Genomic DNA, 19,537 nt, shown 5'->3' with positions numbered 1-19,537 from the left:
CGGAGCCTGGAGCCTGTTTCCGATTCTGTGTCTCCCTCTCTCTCTGCCCCTCCCCCGTTCATGCTCTGTCTCTCTCTGTCCCAAAAATAAATAAAAAACGTTGAAAAAAATTTTTTTTAAATAAAAAAATAAAAAATAAAAAAAAAAAAATTAAAGTATGTATTTTAAAAGTATGTGAACTTATCTCAATAAAGCTGTTGTTTAAAAACAACAACAACAACAACAACAAAACAGGGGTGCCTAGGCGGCTCAGTGGGTTGAGCGTTGACTTGGGCTCAGGTGGTCATTTCCGGGTTCGTGAGTTTGAGCCCAGCGGCGTTGGGCTAGCTGCTGTCAGGGAGGAGCCAGCTTCAACTCCTCCGTGTCCCTCTCTCTGCCCCTCTCCCACTTGTGCACGCGCTCTCTCAAATAAATGAATTAATTAAATTAATTACATTAATTAATTAAAAAATTAAAATTAAAAAATAGCGAACAGCAAGAAAAATTCACCACAGAACTAACAAGAATTCTAGATGTAAGAAGAGGAGGAAAGGTTTATAAATCAAGAAAACATCCTGCTGAAAAGCAGGGACAGCTAGAGGTGGTGAGAGGCGGTAGCCTCCGCTGGTGTTTTCTATGCCTCTGGTTCCGGCTTTGCTAAGCGTTTAACCTTTCTGAGCCATATTTTCTCACTTGCAGAAACATGGATAATATCCACTTCCCAGGATTAGTATCACGGTTTGTGAGGTCACACGTACACAGGCTTTGACACTCCAAATGGGGGCAAATTTCCCTCTTCAAGAGGGGGTCAGGAGGCACATCAAACTTATTTTTCGAACTGCAAACATGCGCTGCATACACGCAGGGAAAACAGTGCCCCTGTTTGTAGACATTAGTGACTACTGACCTACTTTCCTCCTTATTGGTAAATATTCGCCGAGTGTCCCGAGAACAAAGGGCGCCAGAAGACATGTTCTTCGTGTGTTTTAACAAGTGGGAATTCAGCCTTCAGCCACTCAGGAGTACCTCAGGAAGGTCTGTGACAAGTCTCTGTTTCATATGGCAAATCTGTCATCGGAAGACACAGCACCTCATTGGACTGTCTACTAGAGACAAAGAGAGATTTCAGAAGGAATCTCAAACACGAGAGGGTGGCAGAAAATCCCTACCGGGGTAAGCCACGTATATGCTAGGAAATAGAGCATATTTTATTTCCTAAAATAAGAAAGCATTAATAGAAAATTATTATTTTCTTAATTTTTTTAATGTTTATTTATCTTTGCAAGAGAGAGAGAAAGAGTGGGAGCGGGGAAGGGGCAGAGAGGGAGGGAGGGAGACACACACACACACACACACACAGAATCGAAGCAAGCTCCAGGCTCTGAGCCATCAGCACAGAGCCCGATGCGGAGCTTGAACTCACAGACCGCGAGATCATGACCTGAGCCACCCAGGCGCCCCGCATTAATAGCAAATTAAACAAAAGCAACTACCCCCAGCTAAGCCAAGAGCTACATCCTAAAACGGAGTGTGGACGAGAGAAATCATGGCATGGGAACGAGGAGCTGACCCCTGCCATATTGATTCTTTCACATTCCATGCTAGGCCTGCCCTGGCCTTTTCTCTTTTCTGAAAGGTCTTGAAAAAGTATCCCTGAGGCTGCAAAGCAAGAAGCTGCTCCTGCAATTCCCCTTCCAGGGCGGTCTGCTTTGCTTACAGCTCTCGGCTCTAAGGAGGGCCCAGATTTTGTGTCTGAGTGTTTGGTAAGGCGTCTAGGGACTTCAGAGACCCCGCCCCACACGGGCACGCTCAGGGGACAGGACCCGTGCCGGACCTCACAGCTCCTATCCCCAAGCGGCAACAAGCCCCTTCAAGAGCCTTTGGAAGGCATTCAAAGCTTGTCCACAAAGAAATTACTTGCCATCATGGATCGTTGAAATAGTATGGAAGCTGCAACAGCCAAAGACTCCAGCAATCAGCACTGGACACGGACACTTCCGGATTTTCTAAAATGGATTTCCTCCTTCAGCAAAGCAGGAAATGACTGACTGATGATTTAGCAGGGTAGCCAAGGAACGCAAAAGCCTGCGTTATGGGAAGGATTACCTATTTTATAGGAAATTAAAACGAGCAAAAATGAGTCCCTCTAAACAAGGCAAATTTTATCCATGGCCTAATGCCATGCCCGAAGCAGCATTTAAATGATACTTAAATGAGCAATCTGCCAGATTATATCCAGTATTATAATATTAATTTTGAAAAAAAACACTTATATTACAACTATCCACGTGCTAACATCAACAGCAAAAACCCTCCGATATAAGCAGAGACAGTCCCAATTCCATTGTTATTTTTGGTTTAACAACCCAAGATTACAACCCTAAAGCTAGGTGAAAAAAAGGACAGAAAATAGTGTGATTTCCTGGAAATCCCACAATGCAATTTCACTTTGAACTTGCAAACACATAGCCCCGCATAATCTGCATGTAACTGGGTGGTGTTTTGTTCTAGAATGATGGGCCCCAATTAAAAATAATGAGGCCTGTCTCCAGCCGCCAGACCCAATTAGAGATAATGAGGACTGATAGCTCCTGAAATAGATTCATTTTTCTCTGATAGACGAATTGGGACAGGGGCCTTGGTAGGGGTCATTGGGCCAGGCCCGGCAACAAAGCATGGGTCACTCAGGCTTAAGAAGCCCTCGCGAACCCAGTTATTAAATAAGGAAGTAGGAATAACCCCGCAAGACGTTCATCCATCAGCCACTTATAATCTGCCACATTCAGATATGCACTGTTAGCCAAACATTGTGTCTATTAAATATTAAAACTTTCTAATAATGACTGTATCACTCAAAGGATTGTTTTTAAAAACACTGACAAAGACACGTGGCTGACTTCACATAGGTCTTGCGTTTAATGTGTGCCTACACACACACACACACACACACACACACACACACTTTATTTGGAGTATTTATAGACTTCCAGAAAGTTGCAAAAACAACGCCGACTTTCCCTATATCCTTCACCCAGTTCCCCCTAATGACAGCATCTTACATAACCTGGCACATTTGTTACAACAAAGAAAGGAAATCAACACTACCGTCTACTAGACTCATTAGCCTGGGAATGGAAGGAGTGAGACCAAGGTGGCGGGACTGGAATGGGGTGGAGGAGGGAGGCGCAGCAAGCAGGGTCTTCTACAAACTGCGGGGGACCTGGGCAACTGGCCCAGTGGTGGAGCTGTTCAGCTGGTGGAAAAGGAGAGCACCTGGACAGGTAGAGACAGTCAAGCAAATTGTGCCCAAGGACGCTGATTACCCTCTTCACAAAGGCCACCGCAAGCGGATAGCACTTCTGTGTCATCTGAGGTCCTGTCTGGACGGGGCCCATTACTCAAGAATGAACAGTTATCAAGGATGCAATGGTCTCGCGAAAGCCTTCAAGGAGGAGAACCAAGGGGCCCTCAGGGTGATACATGTAGAAAGACTTCAGTGTGAATCCATCATCCCTCACTCCTGGGTCCCTGAACAAGATTTTAACCTCCAATAAAACGATGACTTTACTATCAAGGAGAGGTACTGAAAACGTGTTGTATTTTGTCAAAAATAGCTTAATCTCGGGGTGCCTGGGTGGCTCAGTTAAGCCACTGACTCTTGATTTGGGCTCAGGCCGTGATCTCCTGTTTGAGCCCCGCATCAGGGTCTGTACTGACAGCATGGAGCCTGCTGGGGATTCTCTCTCTCCCTCTATCCCCCCTCTGCTTGTGTGCACGCTCTCAAAATAAACTTAAAATATATCTTAATCTAGAAGTGAAAAAAAGAAGTTTTAAAAAGTTTGGCAGATTGGATTTTCTTTCCAAAGATGGTCACTACAATACGCCCCCTTCCACCTGTTCTTCTAGATCTTTCCATGCCTCTATAAGAGATGGCCTTAAATTCCTTCTTGAATCTAGATGGGCTTGTAGCTCACTTTAACCAACAGAACGTGGCAGAAGGGACACCGTATGGCTTCTGGGGCTAGGTCAAAGACACAGCTGTCATCAGCAGTCTGGCTGCCCTGAGGCCGCCATGTTGAGAAGAAGCTCGCTGTATGGAGAGGGTACAGGCATGCCCTTCTGGTTGGCAGGTTCTTGTTCTCCAGTCCACCCAGCCAGGGACCAGACTTGAGAGTGAATGAGTCTTCAGATACATTGAGCCCAGCTACCAAGTCACTCCCATCCCAACCCTCCAGTTTTCCCAACTGAGGACCCAGACATCGAGAAACCAGGTTCAGGCGAGCTGGAACTCATTACCCACAGAATCAGTCTGCACAAGAAAGGGTGGCTGTTTTATGCCATTAAGTTTGGGATGGCTTATTGATCCCAGTAATAACTGAAACCATGACAAATATACTCTCTTAACTGAAAACCATCAGTCCAATCCCAAAGTTAGCCACCGCTTTCCCAACCCTGATGAACATGTGGGAGGACACCCATGTCTGCTGAAGTCTCAAAAGCAGCAAGAGACCTTCTAGAACCTCGCTACCTAAGGTCTGGGAACCAGCAGCATCAGCACCGACTGGGAGCACTTAGAAATGTGCAGTCTCAAGCCTCATCCCAGACTTACCCAGTCAGAACCTGCCTTTTAATGAGATCTCCAGTGACATACACGCATTGCACAATCTGAGAGACAGGACTTTCTGCTTCTGCCTCCACAGGTTCAACTGAATGCTTAAGAGTCACCTGTATTTTTCCCAAACCTATTTGTACCTCATTAAGCTTGCTGTTGTAATTAAGTAATTCATTCCACCATCAAGCACATTGATGAAATTCAAGCACACAGTCCTCAGTAGGTCTTACAAAGAGAATGTGGCCCAGGTGTGAATTTCCATGAAGTTAGTAAAGGGGAGAAAACTATAAAAGACTCAGGATAAAAATCCAGAAGGATTCTAGCATGGACCACATGTTTGTGTCCTCCCCAAATTCCTGAGGCAGAGTCCTAATGCCCAGCGTGAAGATATTCGGCGGTAAAGTCTTTGGGAGGTAATTGGGTTAGATAAGGTCACCAGAGTGGAACACCCATGATGGGACTGGTGCCCTTTTAAGAAGGGCACGAAGGAAAGGCCATGTGAGCTCATAGCAAGAAGACGGTTCTCTGCAAAAGCAACACCAAGAACCCAATCTCCCAGCACCGTGATTAGACTTCCCTGCCTTCACAACTGGGACAAATAAATGTCTGTCATATACAGCACTCCATCTATCGTGTTTTGTTATAGTGGCCCAAGCAGATTAGCACAGATTCTGTACTCGGGGCTTTAAAGAGCAGTCTCCTATCATATGATCCAGCAATTCCACTCCTAGGTATATGCCCAAAAGAATTGAAAACAGGGGCTCAAACAGATATTTACACACCCATGTTCACAGCGGTATTATTTACAATAGCCAAAAGGTACAAGTAACCCAAGTGTCTCATCAACAGATAAAACGTGGTATTTGTATGTGCATGTACACGGGCAACAGAATGTACATTTATATACATGTGCAATAGAACATTATTCAGCCTTAAAAAAGAAGAAAATTCTGACACACGCTCTAATATGGATAAATCCTAAAGACATCATGCTAAGCAAAACAAGCCAGTCGTAAAAGATTCAAAAACCTGGATGCCACTTACAGGAGATTCCTGGAGTAGCAAAAAGCATAAAGAATGGTGGTTCCCAGGGGCTGGGGACAAAGAGGAGGGAGTTAGTGTTTGTTGGGGACAGAGTTTCAGTCTGAGAAGATGAGTAAGTTTTAGAGATGAATGGTGGTGATGATTGCACAACATCGTAAATATACTGAATGCTACATAAATGTATACTTAGAAATGGTTAAGGTAGGGGTGCCTGGGTGGCTCAGTCGGTTAAGTGTCCGACTTTGGCTCAGGTCATGATCTCACGGTTTGTGAGTTTGAGCCCCGCGTCAGGCTCTGTGCTGACAGCTCGGAGCCTGGAGCCTACTTCGGATTCTGTGTCTCCTTCTCTCTCTTCCCCTCCCCTACTCACACTCTGTCTCTCTCTGTCTCTCAAAACTAAATAAATGTAAAAAAAAAAAAAGATTAAAAAAAAAGAAATGGTTAACATTGTAAATTTTATGTATATTTACCACCATAAAAAATTATTCCATCCATGGAAAACCTCTCTCTCCATTTATTCCCATCTTCCTTCCAGACCTTTAAGAGTTTTAAAGCTTTTCTCCACAAAACTCCTTGGCAACAATGAACTAGAAGAAAAATTAAGAGAACAATTTAACTTATAGTACATCAAGAAGAATAAAATATGTACGAATAAGTTTAACCAAGGAGGTAAAATATCTGTATACTGAAAACTTTAAGATATTGATGAAAGAAGTTGAACACTAATAAACGGAAAGATACTCCATGTTCATAGATTAGAAGAATATTGTTAAAATGTCCCTACTACCTAAAGGAATCTATAGATACAATACAATCCTTGTCAAAATTCCAATGCCATTTTTCATAGATATGGAAAAAAAAACACCCCTAAAATTTGTATGAACCACAAAACACCCTGAATAGCCAAGGCAATACTGAGAAAGAACAATAAAGCCAGAGGCATCACACTTCCAGATTTCAAAGTATATTACAAAGCTCTAGTAATCAAAACACTATGGTACTGGCATAAAAACCGATGCAGATCAATGGAACAGAGAGCCCAGAGATAAACTCATGCATATATTGACTTATGACAAAGGAGCCAATTAATACACAACGAAGGAGCCAAGAACACCTAATAGGGAAGGGATAGCCTTTTTAATAAAGGGTGTTGGGAAAAATGGACAGCTACACGCAAAACAAAGTGGATCGCTATCTTACACCACACACAAAAATCAACTAAAAATGCATTAAAGATGTGAAACCATAAAACTCATACAAGAAAACAGGAACAGCTCCTTGACATTGGTCTTAGCAAGGATTTTTTGGATTTGACACCAAAAGCAAGGCATCAAGAGCAAAAATAAACATGCGGGACTACATCAAATTAAAAATTTTCCACACAGCAAAGGAAACCATTGACAGCATGAAAAGGCTACCTATAGAATGGGAGAAAATACTTGCAAACCACCTATCTGCTAAGGGGTTCACACTCGAAATATACAAGGAACCCGCTCAACAGCAAAAAAAAAAAAAACCAATGGAAAAAAAAATGGGCAAAGGACTTGCCCAGACATTTTCCCAAAGACATACAATGGTCAACAGGTACACGAAAAGATGTTCAACATGACTGATCATCAAGGAAATGCAAATCAAAACCACAGCGAGATCATCTCATACCTGTAGGGATGTCTGTAAAAAAGGGATAATAAAGGTCGATGAGGAAGTGAGAAAGTGGAACCCTTGTACGCTGCTGGTGAGAATATAAATTGGTGCAGCTATTGCGGAAAATAACATAAAGGTTCCTCAAGAATGTAACAGAACTACCATATGATCCAGCAGGCCCACTCCTGGGTATACATCCAAAGGAAACAAAATCACAATCTTGAAGAGGTAACTGCACTCCCATGTTCACTGCGTCCTTATTCACAATCACCAAGGTATGGAAACAGCCTAAATGTCTGTCAACAGATGAATGGATAAAGATGTGATCTATACATACACACACATGCACACACACATGCAATGGAATATTATTCAGCCTAAGAAGGAAATTCTGCGTTTTGCAACAACACGGATGAAACGAGGACATTATGCAAGGTGAAATAAGCCAGAGAAAGACACATAAGGGCATGGTATCACTTATATGTGGAATCAAAAAGAGCCAAACTTGATAAAACAGTAGACAAGTGGTTGCCAGAGGCTGGAGGAGAGTAGAATATGGAAAGGTTGGTCCAAAGGTACAAACTTTCAGTTATAAAATGAGTAAGATCTGAGGATCTAATGTAAAACATGCTGAGTACAGTTGGTAACACTGTCATATGATTAAAATTTGCTGAGAGGACAATTTAAATGTCCTTTAAATGCACACACAAAAGGTAAATATGTGAGGTGATGGACAGGTTACTTGACGGGAGGAACCCTTCCACCATCTAGAGTTGTGTCAAATTGTCACATTGTACACTTAAATATCTCAGAATTTTGTCAATTATATCTCAAAAAAAAAAAAAAAAACAATGGTTTGCATTCTTTGGCTATGTTTTTTTCTTTCAGCACGTAACATTTACTTTTATTGTGGTAAGGACCTCTAACAGGAGATCTGCCCTCTGAACAGAGAACTGCAGGCATCATGTTGTACGGATCTCTAGAACTCATTTACACAATCGAACCTTTACACCTTTGAGTCAGCTCCCCATGTCCCCCTGTGGCTACCCCCTTGGCAATCACCAATCTACTGTTTCTAGGAGTTGCACTCTCTTAGGGATTTCAGAAGTAAAACCATGCAATATTTTTGCTTCTGTGACTGGCTTCCTTCATTTAGTGTAGCATCGTCAAGATTGGCTAATGTCTATTTGATTCTTGGTTTTCGTTGCTACTGTGAGGTCGCATAATTAAAATATTTTTTAAATCCTGAGTCACCCAGGTGCCCCTCAATTGTTTAATTTTAAATAGTGCCATTCGGTTAGTGATTACCGTATTGGACAGCAAAGGTCTATGCAATTATGTTTAAATCTGTTTCCTTCGCCTACCTACCACTCTTTCAATAGACCAATGGTTCTGGGCCAGGGGCAACTTTCCCCTCGAGCCCCAGGGGACACTTATGTCTGAGGACATTTGTGGCTGTCATGATAGGGGAAAGGGTGCTACTCCCATCTAGTGGGTAGAGGCCAGGGATGCTAAATGTCCTACGATGCCCACCTTAAAGTCAGCTCCCCCACCTTAAAGAATCATGAAGCACAATTGTCAACAGCACCAACGTTGAGAACTGGGACACACGCTTTTTTTTTTTTATGGTAAGCAAAGGCTTTCCTAATTTATACAGCTGTGATATGCATTCTTTTGATTTAAAAAAAGCTTAAATTGAGGTAAAAATAGAAAACTTACCGTATTAACCATTTGTGAAGCGTCCAGCTCAGTAGCACTAAGGATATTCATTTTGTCGTGCAACAGACCTTCAGAACTCTCTCATCTTTCAAAATGGAAATCCTATACCTATTCAATGGTAGCCCTCCGTTTCCCTCTGCCCCGAGCCCCCGGCAACCACCAGTCTGCTTTGTCTCTATGAATTTGACTATTCTCGGCACCGCACAGAAGTGGGATCCTATTTGTCTTTATTGTGACTGGCTTATTTCACTTAACATCACGTCCTCAAGGTTCTGTGTTGTAGCACGTGACAGAATCTTCTCCCCTTTTAAGGCTGAATATTCCCTTGTGTATCACATTTAAGTTTGTTCGTTTATTGAGTGAGAGAGAGAGAGAGAGAGAGAGAGAGAGAGAGAGAGAGAGAATGAATCCCAAGCAGGCACCACACTGACATCACAGAGCCCAACTTGGAGCTCAAACTCACGAACTACGAGATCATGACCCGAGCCGAAATCAAGAGTTGGACACTCAGCTGACTGCGTCACCCAGGCGCCCCTGGCGTAGCACATCCTATTTACCCACTCCTCCATTGTTGGGCACTTGGGTTGCGGCCACCTCTTGGCTATTAGAAATCATACTGTGACAAACGTGGAGGGGTCATTTACTGGATTCAAAATGAACCGTTTTGGACGCGTTTCAGATTTACAGGAAAGTTGCAGAGATTACACAGGGGCCTCCCACGTACCCCTCCCCGAGTTCCCCGTTGTCATTTCACATTACCGTGGTATGTTTGTCACAGCAATGGCAGTCCATTTCTATAAACTAGACTCCAGACTGGATCAAATGTTACCGGTTTTCCCACCATGTCCTGGTCTTCTCTTGGGATCCAACCAGGGTACCCACATGGCATCAGTTCCTTTGTCCTAGCCAGTCCCCTCTGGTTTGGGACAGTTTCTTTTTTGTTATTTTTTTAAAAGATTTTTTCTGGTTTATTTCTGAAAGTGAGCACGAGCAGGGGAGGGGCCGGGAGAGAGGGGGGACAGAGGACCTGAAGCGGGCCCCGTGCCAACAGCAACGAGCCTGACGCAGTGCTCCAGCTCATGAACCGAGAGATCATGACCTGAGCCGGAGCCGGATGTTCAACCGACTGAGCCACCCAGGTGCCCCCTTGGACAGTTTCTTATACTTCCATTGTTTTTCAGGACCATGACGGTTTTGAAGGGTATGGATCTGGTATTTTGTAGAATGAGCCTCAATTGGGGATTGTCAAACATTCTCCTCATGAGTAGACTGAAGTTATTGTTTTGTTTGTTTGTTTTTAAGGAAGATTACCACAGTGGCGAAATGCCCCTGTGGCTTCTCATCCCGTCACATCCTACCAGGGGGTGCATGGGACCCCCAGGGCATCACTGCTGACATTAGTATTCGTCACTTGGTCCAGGATAGAAGTTACTGGGTTTCTCTAACTGCTGGAAGTTGGAGGGGGGTCAGGAAGACAAGCCCAACAGTGAAGGGGGAAAGGGAAGATTCATGTTCCCATCCAGGATATGGAGGTTGTCTACGTGGAATATTTGGGATTCTTCTGGAAGGAATGTTTGTTGTTCTTGCATTTATCCATCTTTCATCATTTATATCAGAATGTACTCATGGATAATTATCTTACACCGTTGGTTACAATTAAATTTTTTGAGCTGGGGCCAATCCTTCCTTTCTAAAGGAGTGTATCACCAACTACTTTAGATCTGATGCTATAAAGGGTCTCAAAAGTTGATAAAACAGACTTTTTCCGAGGAATCTGCCTTGCCTCCAAGTTACTAGTATCATTGATAATTGTGACAATTAAGGTCGCACTGATCATGCTGAGCAAAACGTTGTTCAACCCGTCTCCTTTTAGGCAGGGCTAAAATAAGGACCAGTTGCAAAGCACTTCCAGAATAATCCTGAGAAGCTTACAAGCGTCCCCCCAAGATGGAGCTGTAAAACCCTTCTGGGAAGGTACTTAATTGGTCCAATGGAGAAGACAGGGTCATTATCACTGAGCTGGCCCATCGGGGTCACAAATCCCTGGGTTCAGGAAAAGCAATAAAACCAGTGTGGGGTGCATTTGCCTGAAAGCAAAAACAGTTTCTCCAGTCCAGGACAACATCCACTTGTGTGCTTTTTCATTTTGCTCAGAGCACTGTTAACAAAACAATGTTCGGATCAAGAATATTTGGAATAGAGCATTCATTTGGATAAATGGTTTTTTGTTTTTGAGAAACCACCCCTGAAAAGTCAAGAGAATTCTATTAAATCTTTTAAGCATTCCAGCTTTTTGGTTTTCTTCTGAGACAACTTGTTCTTTTGATCAAAAAATTTCTTACCTTTGCATCTGAAACCAAAGCAGAGATGGGGGTGTGGGGGACTTATTTGAGCGTATATAGACGTTGAATATGAACCTAAACTACCGTTGAAATGGCTACTTTGATTCTACAAGTTGAGCATTTTTAAATATGTCGTTAAAAATCAAGAAATATATTGGGGCGCCTGGGTGGCTCAGTCGGTTAACTGTCCAACTTCAGCTCAGGTCATGATCTCGCGGTCTGTGAGTTCAAGCCCCGTGTTGGGTTCTGGGCTGACAGCTCCGAGCCTGGAGCCTGCTTTGGATTCTGTGTCTCCCTCTCTCTCTGCCCCTCCCCCACTCATACTCTGTCTCTCTCGCTCTCAAAAAAATAAATAAAATAAAGATAAAAATAAATAAAAAATGAACATTTAAAAATCCATATATAGTTGAAAGAATTTGGTCTTACTTGCTCAGAGTCCCAAGCACATACTGGCCGGTCACTTATTGTAGCACGGTCTGTACTCAGGACTGTGTATATAAGTACCCCCTTTTCTTAACACGCATGTCATGGGGTTCACAGTCTGGAGCTCCACCAGAGGATTTTCAAAACCAGGGGCATTGCACTTGGGAATCCTTTTCATTTCAGGTGCAGATTCATTTCCGAAGTGCACAGCCCTCCCTGGCCCTTGGTCCACGTGCATGACAACTTTCCTCCCGGTGATTAGCAAACAGCAGGTACTGGTTTTGACAATGAGCTCTCTTGGCCCGGCCCATCTGCCGCATTCCCACTGCACACCCCACTGTGACAATGCTCTTTCAACGAATTCTAATGGAATTTAGAAGGGTTAGAGAGAGGCACACCGAGGCATCCCTTCCGCAGAAGCACTTGGTGGGTTTCAAAGCACGCAGAACGCACCCGTCTCTCACGCGGGCTAGGTGATGAAACAGGCATTCTCCGGAACCAAGCATCCCAAACAAGTCAGGCGCTAGGACCTCCGCCGTATTCTCCAAGCTGAAATTGCGGAGGCCTTTTTGTCCGTTACAGCCAGGCATGTAATCAGTGATTGTTCCTATTGTAAATCCCAGATTCACCATCTGTATGCTCCAAAGGGCTGGGTGATTGTTAATACCCCATCCCTATGGGATTAATCTGCAATTTCACACTAAATGATTTTTAAGTATAATTTGTTACAATGATACAACATTACCATTTCTAAAACAAACAGCCGGGATTGTTACCTTGCAATAAAAAGCAGAGAAAGTGTCCACCAAGTGCTATGGATGAACAAGTTTATGCGCTGTTCTGTTTTATTCACTTTAGACATCAGTGGGGAAAGATATTAGAAAGGAAGAAAGAAAGGAAGAAAGAAAGAAAGAAACACACACAACAAAAAACCTGGTCCAGAGCCTTGGGAAAGGGGCTTTTAGTAAGAGAGCAGGCTGCTTTTTGTTACTGGGGAACAGGATCTAAACATGAAATAGTGGTAGTCAGAGTTCCCTGAACAGTCTTTTAAAACCCCTCAGGGTGGTTTGTGGTTTGCAGGAGAAAGCAACTTGCAGCGAAAAATTGGAGCTTGGATTCTCTGTTGAACAACGAACATTTAAAGACCTTTTTGTGCACAAAGGAAGATGCCCCCAAGAACAGTCTAATATTAAAAAGAGGGGCGCCTGGGTGGCTCAGTCGGTTAAGTGTCCGACTTCGGCTTGGGTCGTGATCTCACGGCTCGCGGTTTCGAACCCCGCATTGGACTCTGGGCTGACAGCTCCGAGCCTGGAGCCTGCTTCGGATTCTGTGTCTCCCTCTCTCTCTCTCTCAAAAATAAACATTAAAAAAAAAAAAAAAAAAAAGAGCTGGCCGGAAGCATGCAGAGTGTTCCTTTTCACGAGGCACAGAGGCATGCTATTTTCCCGTGTCTTAATTACACAAAAGGTATTACTCCAAACGTTGTAACTATCCACTTCAAAATATATTACCTTCAAAAAATGCACTTATTTGAAGTCTAACCAAAGTGAGGATACCGGATATTTTCACCTACTTTACTAAGAAGGAAGCCTTTCCATTAGACTCAAACAAATACAGCAAATTTATTTTTCCCCCAAACTTTCTTCTGGTGGGTTCAGATGTTCCCTTATGGATCAAGGGTTTGAGAGGTCAGATCCACTGGCTTAGCAGAAAGAGACATAAAGCGGTCTGCACATCTAGTGTGCTCAACTCCATTTATTTGACTCAAGCCCATAAACAGTGTGTGACCTCTCTGGGGCCAGTGTGACCAGTAGCAATTTCCTGGGACGTAGCTGCGTCCTTACCAGTGGGACCTGCCTGGCCCCAAGCCCTGCATCCTAAGAGATGCTTAAGATGCCCCGCCCATGAGAAACTACCTGGCGTGGAAAAGTACAAGGGAGGGGTCCTCCAGACAACCTCTTCCCCATCCCCTGACACGGTCAGGTCAGGTGGGATAGATCAGTTAAGCCAAATCAAAGGGATCTCCTCGTCTCTCCTGTGGGGGCGGATGACACCTACTTCAAAGCACCCTAAGGACCGAGCTGGATGTGCAAAGCACTCAGCACAGCATCGAGCAGAGGAAGTTGTGGGGGGAAAAGGGTAGACCATCTTTATTAACCACTGATGATCCTTCTCGGCTTTTAATAGCAACATGGGTGTGCCCACACATGTTATTTTTGTCTTCCCTCTAAGAAAAACAAAGAGCAATTTAAAAACGTGTTCAAAAAACAAACGGCCGAGACCTAGACAGTAGGGCAGAGCAATAAGGAAGTGGCCAGGCAAGGGGCAAATCGAAGAGTGTAGGACAATCCCTCTAACTGTGGGCAGCCGCGTTCAGTCCCAGCTGATGACTGCCTCGTGGGGTTGCTGGCCAAGTGGCCAGCTTTTCCAATTTTTCAAGAAAACCTAGAGAGTTGCCTGGGTGGCTCAGTCGGTTAAGCAGCCGACTCTTGGTTTTGACTCAGGTCATGATCTCACGGTTCATGAGTTCAAGCCCCACATGGGGCTCTGCGCTGACAGCATGGAGCCTGCTTGGGATTCTTGCCTCCCTCTCTCTCTGCCCCACACCTGCTTGTGGACACATGGGCACATGTACTCTCTCTCTCTCTCAAAATAAACATCTTTAAAAAAAAAAAAAGGCTGGAAGTCCTAGCTTTTGAAGGATTTTTAAATGCCGGCTTTTAAGTTTTTGTGTTTGTTTGTTTGTTTGTTTGTTTGTTTTAAAGCCCTTGAGCCAAAGCCTGTCTGTGGATCACGCACCTCTGGTTCAGGATCTCTCATCGAAGCCAGTAGAAAAAGACGAAGAAAATGGAACACAGAATAGAGTGATAGTCTCAATTCTGTCCAATAATGTAGACTCAGATTAGATGTGAAGTTGTATGTTAACTACTCCCCCATCACAGATCTAGAGGCTGCAGCCATTACCCTGCACAACGAGAAAATACTACAAGAGCCACAAAGTGGCCAGATGAAATCAATTCTGGAATGGAGGGAAAACACAGCCTTCCCCAAATGGGATTGCCCAGTGGGATTTCCTCCTGGAATGAAGGTGAGGGCTTAGACTGGGTAAGACTGTGGACTGGGCAGACGATGAGGCCCTTGACTAGATTTTCATACGTAAAACAGCACGGTTGTGAGGGGTCATGAGTAACTTCTCCCTAGAAGCCGGGGGAAGGCTGTGTCAAAGCGTTCAGATCACTAGAGACCTACCTAAGTTCAGATTCTCCCGGTTAAAAAATCTGAGATAGTTTCCCAAAGCAACCCAATCGATTCCTTCCTTTTTCCAGAAGAATCTAGCAACCGAGTAAGAAGTCCCTTTAAACACACAAAACCACCTGAAACATATACCTGGTTCGAGGAATACGTACCCCACAGAAGGGGTGCTCCCCCAGCCTCACACAGCCCTGCAAGATGGGCGTCGTTACTCCCCTGCAGAGATGGGAGAACCAAGGAAGGGGGAAGAATTTATCCAAAGCCCTGCAGCTAGGGATAGGCAAGAGAGGGACAGCACTGAGACGGGAGCCACCGCTGTCCTCTCCAACCAGTTGAGCCTCAGGGAGCACCTCCTCCTGGAGGGCCCTCCCTGTGTTTAGCGTCCGCAGGGAATGGAGGGTTCTGGATACATACTCCAATTCATATGGAATTGCTATGTTATGAGGATGGGTTGTTCACTTTGCCCAATATCAAACATGCTTCAGGTGAAGATTATGCCAAACAACTTGACTGGTCTGTTTGACCAAGAGATGGCCCAGCCTTTTAACCCATTTTTACTGTAAATCTCTAAATACTCGAAATCTCTCAATCTCTAAGCATCTGTAAATGCTTTGTTTCCTGCTTTTCAACTTAAGCCAGATAGGAAAATAACCACCCAGCAGCATCAATGTGGTCATTATCAAGATAATAGGTGTTGAAATGGATAAAGGATTAAGATTTTTCTCAAAGCATTTATTTTTTCACTCCTCTGGATTATCAGTTAGATGTAAATATAGCATTTTTTTTAATACCAGTTTTAAAGTTTATGTTGCAAGAGAGAGAGAGGGAGAGTGAGCATGTGCACAAGTTGGGGAGGGGCAGAGAGGGCAGGGGAGAGAATCCCAAGCAGGCTCTGCGCTGTCAGCACAGAGTCCGATGGGGGGTTTGAACTCACAAACCTTGAGATTATGATGTGAGCCGTAACCAAGAGTCAGAGACTTAACCGACTGAGCCACCCAGACACCCCTATATTACTTGTTAATGCAGCAGAGACTTGGTCCAGAAAATTATTTACGTAGACCAACCTGGCATTCAAGTTCAAGGAATACTGTGGAATTCTGGCATTGGGGGAGCTTCAGAGATGGCATCCAACTGGTTTCTGGTTTCAGAATCCCCCTTCACCGGTGCCCAGTCTCTGTATCGACAGCTGGGGTGAGGGCACTGTTTACCAGCAGAGGAGACAGGCCAGCCTGGGATCACGGTCACTGTTAGCAAGTTTTTCCTTATCCTGATTAATAAGCCTCAGAACCTACCACCTGGTGGTGGCTCTGTTTTGCGAAGTCACAGACAATAAGGCCTCTGGTTTTTATTCTCTCGGCACTCCAATAAAGCGGCCAACAACTTTTTCAGAAAGGAAAGCCTAGATGTATTGCCATAAACAACGAAGTGAGGCTTTTATAAAAGGCAGTTGGGGGAAAAAAATAGAAAAAATGCGGAGAAGGCTCCGGCAACTTGCTCAGTGCACATTTGAGGGTCACACTCTTTAACAGGCTTAATTTTTGTTTTTTTTTAAGTTAGTCACAACCTTTCTGAAGAGTCGGACAGGACAATGGTGGAAACTGGTCTGGAGTTTCAGACTAGAGGCAGGAGATCACAAAGATACAAAAACATTATAGTATTCCCTTCCTAGAAACACCGGAGGGTTTAGCATCCTTTTATTAAATAAGATGTAGGACAATTATAAGCGGCAGTTCCTCTACAAACGCGTTCCCAAAGAGAACCATAATACACGCATCAGTCATGCTAACAGGAGCAAAGGAGATCAATGACCGGTGGGCTTTCATGGTCTCCCACAGAAAAACAACAAACTCTGCTCTCGTCTTCGAAAGCTGTGTTCACACATTCAACAGTGGCTTCCCAATGCTAGTGAACCTACCTCTTAAGAAATCGGAATCAGAAGGCACTTTTAAGAGAGCCATGAGCCTTGGGGAGTAAAGACCGGGTGAGCTTTCTGTCCAGAACTTTCTGAGAAGAAAATGCCCCCTAACTAGTTTTTAGCAATGGGACACAAGAAAAAAAGCTTTTTAAAAGCCTGTAAATCTCCAGAGTGCCTACTATGTGCCAGAGACAGCCCAGGAGGCTGTGGCCTTGAGGGTTTGCTGTAGTATAGTCATTTATGAGGGGAAGAAAAAAACAAAACACCACCTTGAGATTTCTGCTTCGTAGATGTGCCCTGTGGTTCACTGTACCAGCCAGAGGTCAGAGCGGAAGACAGAGAACTATTCATTGCTACAAGTCGTGTAATTCTGACCACACTCCCTTTCCCTCTTTACCATGGGAAACTCAGAACAGTTAAGCAAAATAATTCCAAAAACTTTGGAATTAAAGAAGAAACGGTCAGAGCGTGCGATAAAAATCGGGCTACTTGAGCTAAAAAAAAAAAAAAAGGCTGCTTTAACTTGCTAAGTGAATATATTGTAATCCTTCAATACGAACGCTATACTTACACATTGCACACAAGGAACTGGTCTTCCCACGCATGAAGGAGTTGGGTTTTCAGCTCGTCGTTAACATCATAAACAAATATTTTGCCCACAGCCATAGGCACCCTAGCTCCGAAGAGATCAGACAAATAACTACTGCTCAACCACCAACACGTATCAAACTCAGGCCCAGATTAGAGCATTTTCCACTACGTCAATCCAGAGCGCAAGCAGAAATGCCACATACCTGTTGCTTTTGTTCCTTTCTGCAGATTTTCTATAAAAATCAGAGGTCTGGTGAACACAGCGTCTGCCGAGCCTTTTAGAAATCTTGCTAGCAGGAAAGCAGGTACCTTTGCAAAGTCAGGATGGATCTAAGACCCTCCCCCCACAGAAGCAAATGATAAGCAGCCGCAGAGCCGTGGACACAGGTGAACTTCATGATCACCTACTACAGGTGTCCACACTTTACCTGAGAATCACGTGGGACATTTGTGAAACAAGGATTCCCCAGCTCTTCCCTTTTGTGGTTTTAATTTCACCCCAGGTGACTCTTACAATTCAACAGGCTTGAGAAATATTCGTAGAAGGGAAAAATAGACGCATGTCACAAAAGAAGGGTTTCCGCTAAGTTACCTGGGCTTTCTGAATACCCTCAACAGTAGAAGTTTGAGTGGCAATATTTTCACCAACCATTCCTGAAGCCGAGAACTTAAAATGTCAAGTCTTTAGTAAAATGGCCATAGTTCCCAGCCAAAAGCCCATGCAGGGAAGCCAAGTTTTCAAAGCCAAGTTTTCTCAAGGAAAAGGGGAGGTTTTGAGAACTTTCCAGAACATCCTTTTTTTTTTTTTTTTTTTTTTTTGTCTTTTAAGGAAGGGTCCCTGCTTGGCTTTTCCATAGTGCACGAGTCTGCAGAACTCACAAACTGGATGCATTTTATTTAAAAAGCTTTACTGAATCCATCAACTTTCAGAAGAAAGACTTTCTTTCCAAACTGCTATGGGGATAAAAAAAAATTGTACCTTAGTGAAAAGGGCTGTTACCTCAACAGGAGATTGTGAAGTCACCTCTGTTTACACACAACTCCATTAAGGATTAACAGAAATAAACTCAAATACTTTGAATGCTTACCACTTAACCTTGGAATTAATTATTGGTCTCTAATTATAGGTCACCAAGGGACACTTAAAGCCGTGTTAACGACTTTTATAAACAGGCAAAATGCAAACTTTCAATAGAGGTAGGTCGGAGAGAAATGAAAACAGAGTTTCATGACCATGACCTTAACTAACACCCGTAAACTACATTCCCCCACCAGAGAATGCAAGTGATCTATTTACTCTTGGCAGAGAAGAAAGGACTAAGGGCGCCCAGGTGTTAAAGGAAAACCATTCAGGAGGACATGGACCAGCGCCAAGGTCACAGCCCACCTGAATGAGCAATGAAATCCAGGTACACCCAGCCTTAGGGAGCCCCGGCTCCTTGCGGGACTTAAGCACGGGCTAGGACGCGCTTCCCAACCACAGGCGTGGAGACGCGGCTCCCTTGCCTGCTACGGGGATGCAGAACGCGAGGGCAGCCACAGGAAATTCAAGAAGCGCTGGGCGCCCGGTCTGGCTCGGCCAGAGTGGCGCAGCCTCGAGCCCAATGTCCACCCGCAGGTGCAGGGGCCGCGGCATCTCTCCGCTCTGGGTTCCAATCCGGACTCTGCCACTTACTGGCCGTGCTCCTTCGGCCCCCTCGTGACCGCTCAGAGCGTCAGGTTCGCCAGAGGCGAAAAGGGGACCATCGCGTCTAAGGGGCCGGCGTGAAGAATAAACGAGGAGGTAGAAATACATAAGGAAATAAAGCCAAGGGTGGCCGTGACGATTAGTGTGGTCATTACTCTGGCAAATGATTCCAACGGAGGCTCAGGAGCGAGGGCGCCGGAAAGGCAGACTTTCTCGGGGGATCACACTGACTCCAGCCCCCTAAGGGGGGCCGCGGGGACCTTTGTCCGCGCCCGCGCCGCCGCCCGCCGCCGCCCGCCGTCCGCGCCACCTTTCCCGCGGCGGGCGCC

The 19,537-nt window shown here is 44.5% G+C and overlaps 1 protein-coding gene across 11 annotated transcripts in view; it reads right to left on the bottom strand.

Moving 5' to 3' along the window:
- Positions 1 to 19,537, bottom strand: part of MYO1H (myosin IH) — a 147,086-nt gene that overhangs the window by 98,003 nt on the left and 29,546 nt on the right. For 4 of the 11 annotated variants that reach the window (XM_045041914.1, XM_045041924.1, XM_023241516.2 and 1 more), the window contains exon 1: positions 17,725 to 19,344. The exons of 2 other annotated variants lie outside the window; for them this stretch is intronic. The gene's annotated coding sequence lies outside the window, so the exon portion shown is untranslated. 5 more of the 11 variants (XM_045041919.1, XM_045041927.1, XM_045041918.1 and 2 more) reach the window with 3 other exon arrangements.

Source organism: Felis catus, chromosome D3 (genome assembly GCF_018350175.1).
Source record: "Felis catus isolate Fca126 chromosome D3, F.catus_Fca126_mat1.0, whole genome shotgun sequence".
Lineage (NCBI taxonomy): Eukaryota > Metazoa > Chordata > Mammalia > Carnivora > Felidae > Felis > Felis catus.
Note: the sequence above shows the minus strand (reverse complement) of the source record. Positions and strands in the feature narration are given on the sequence as shown.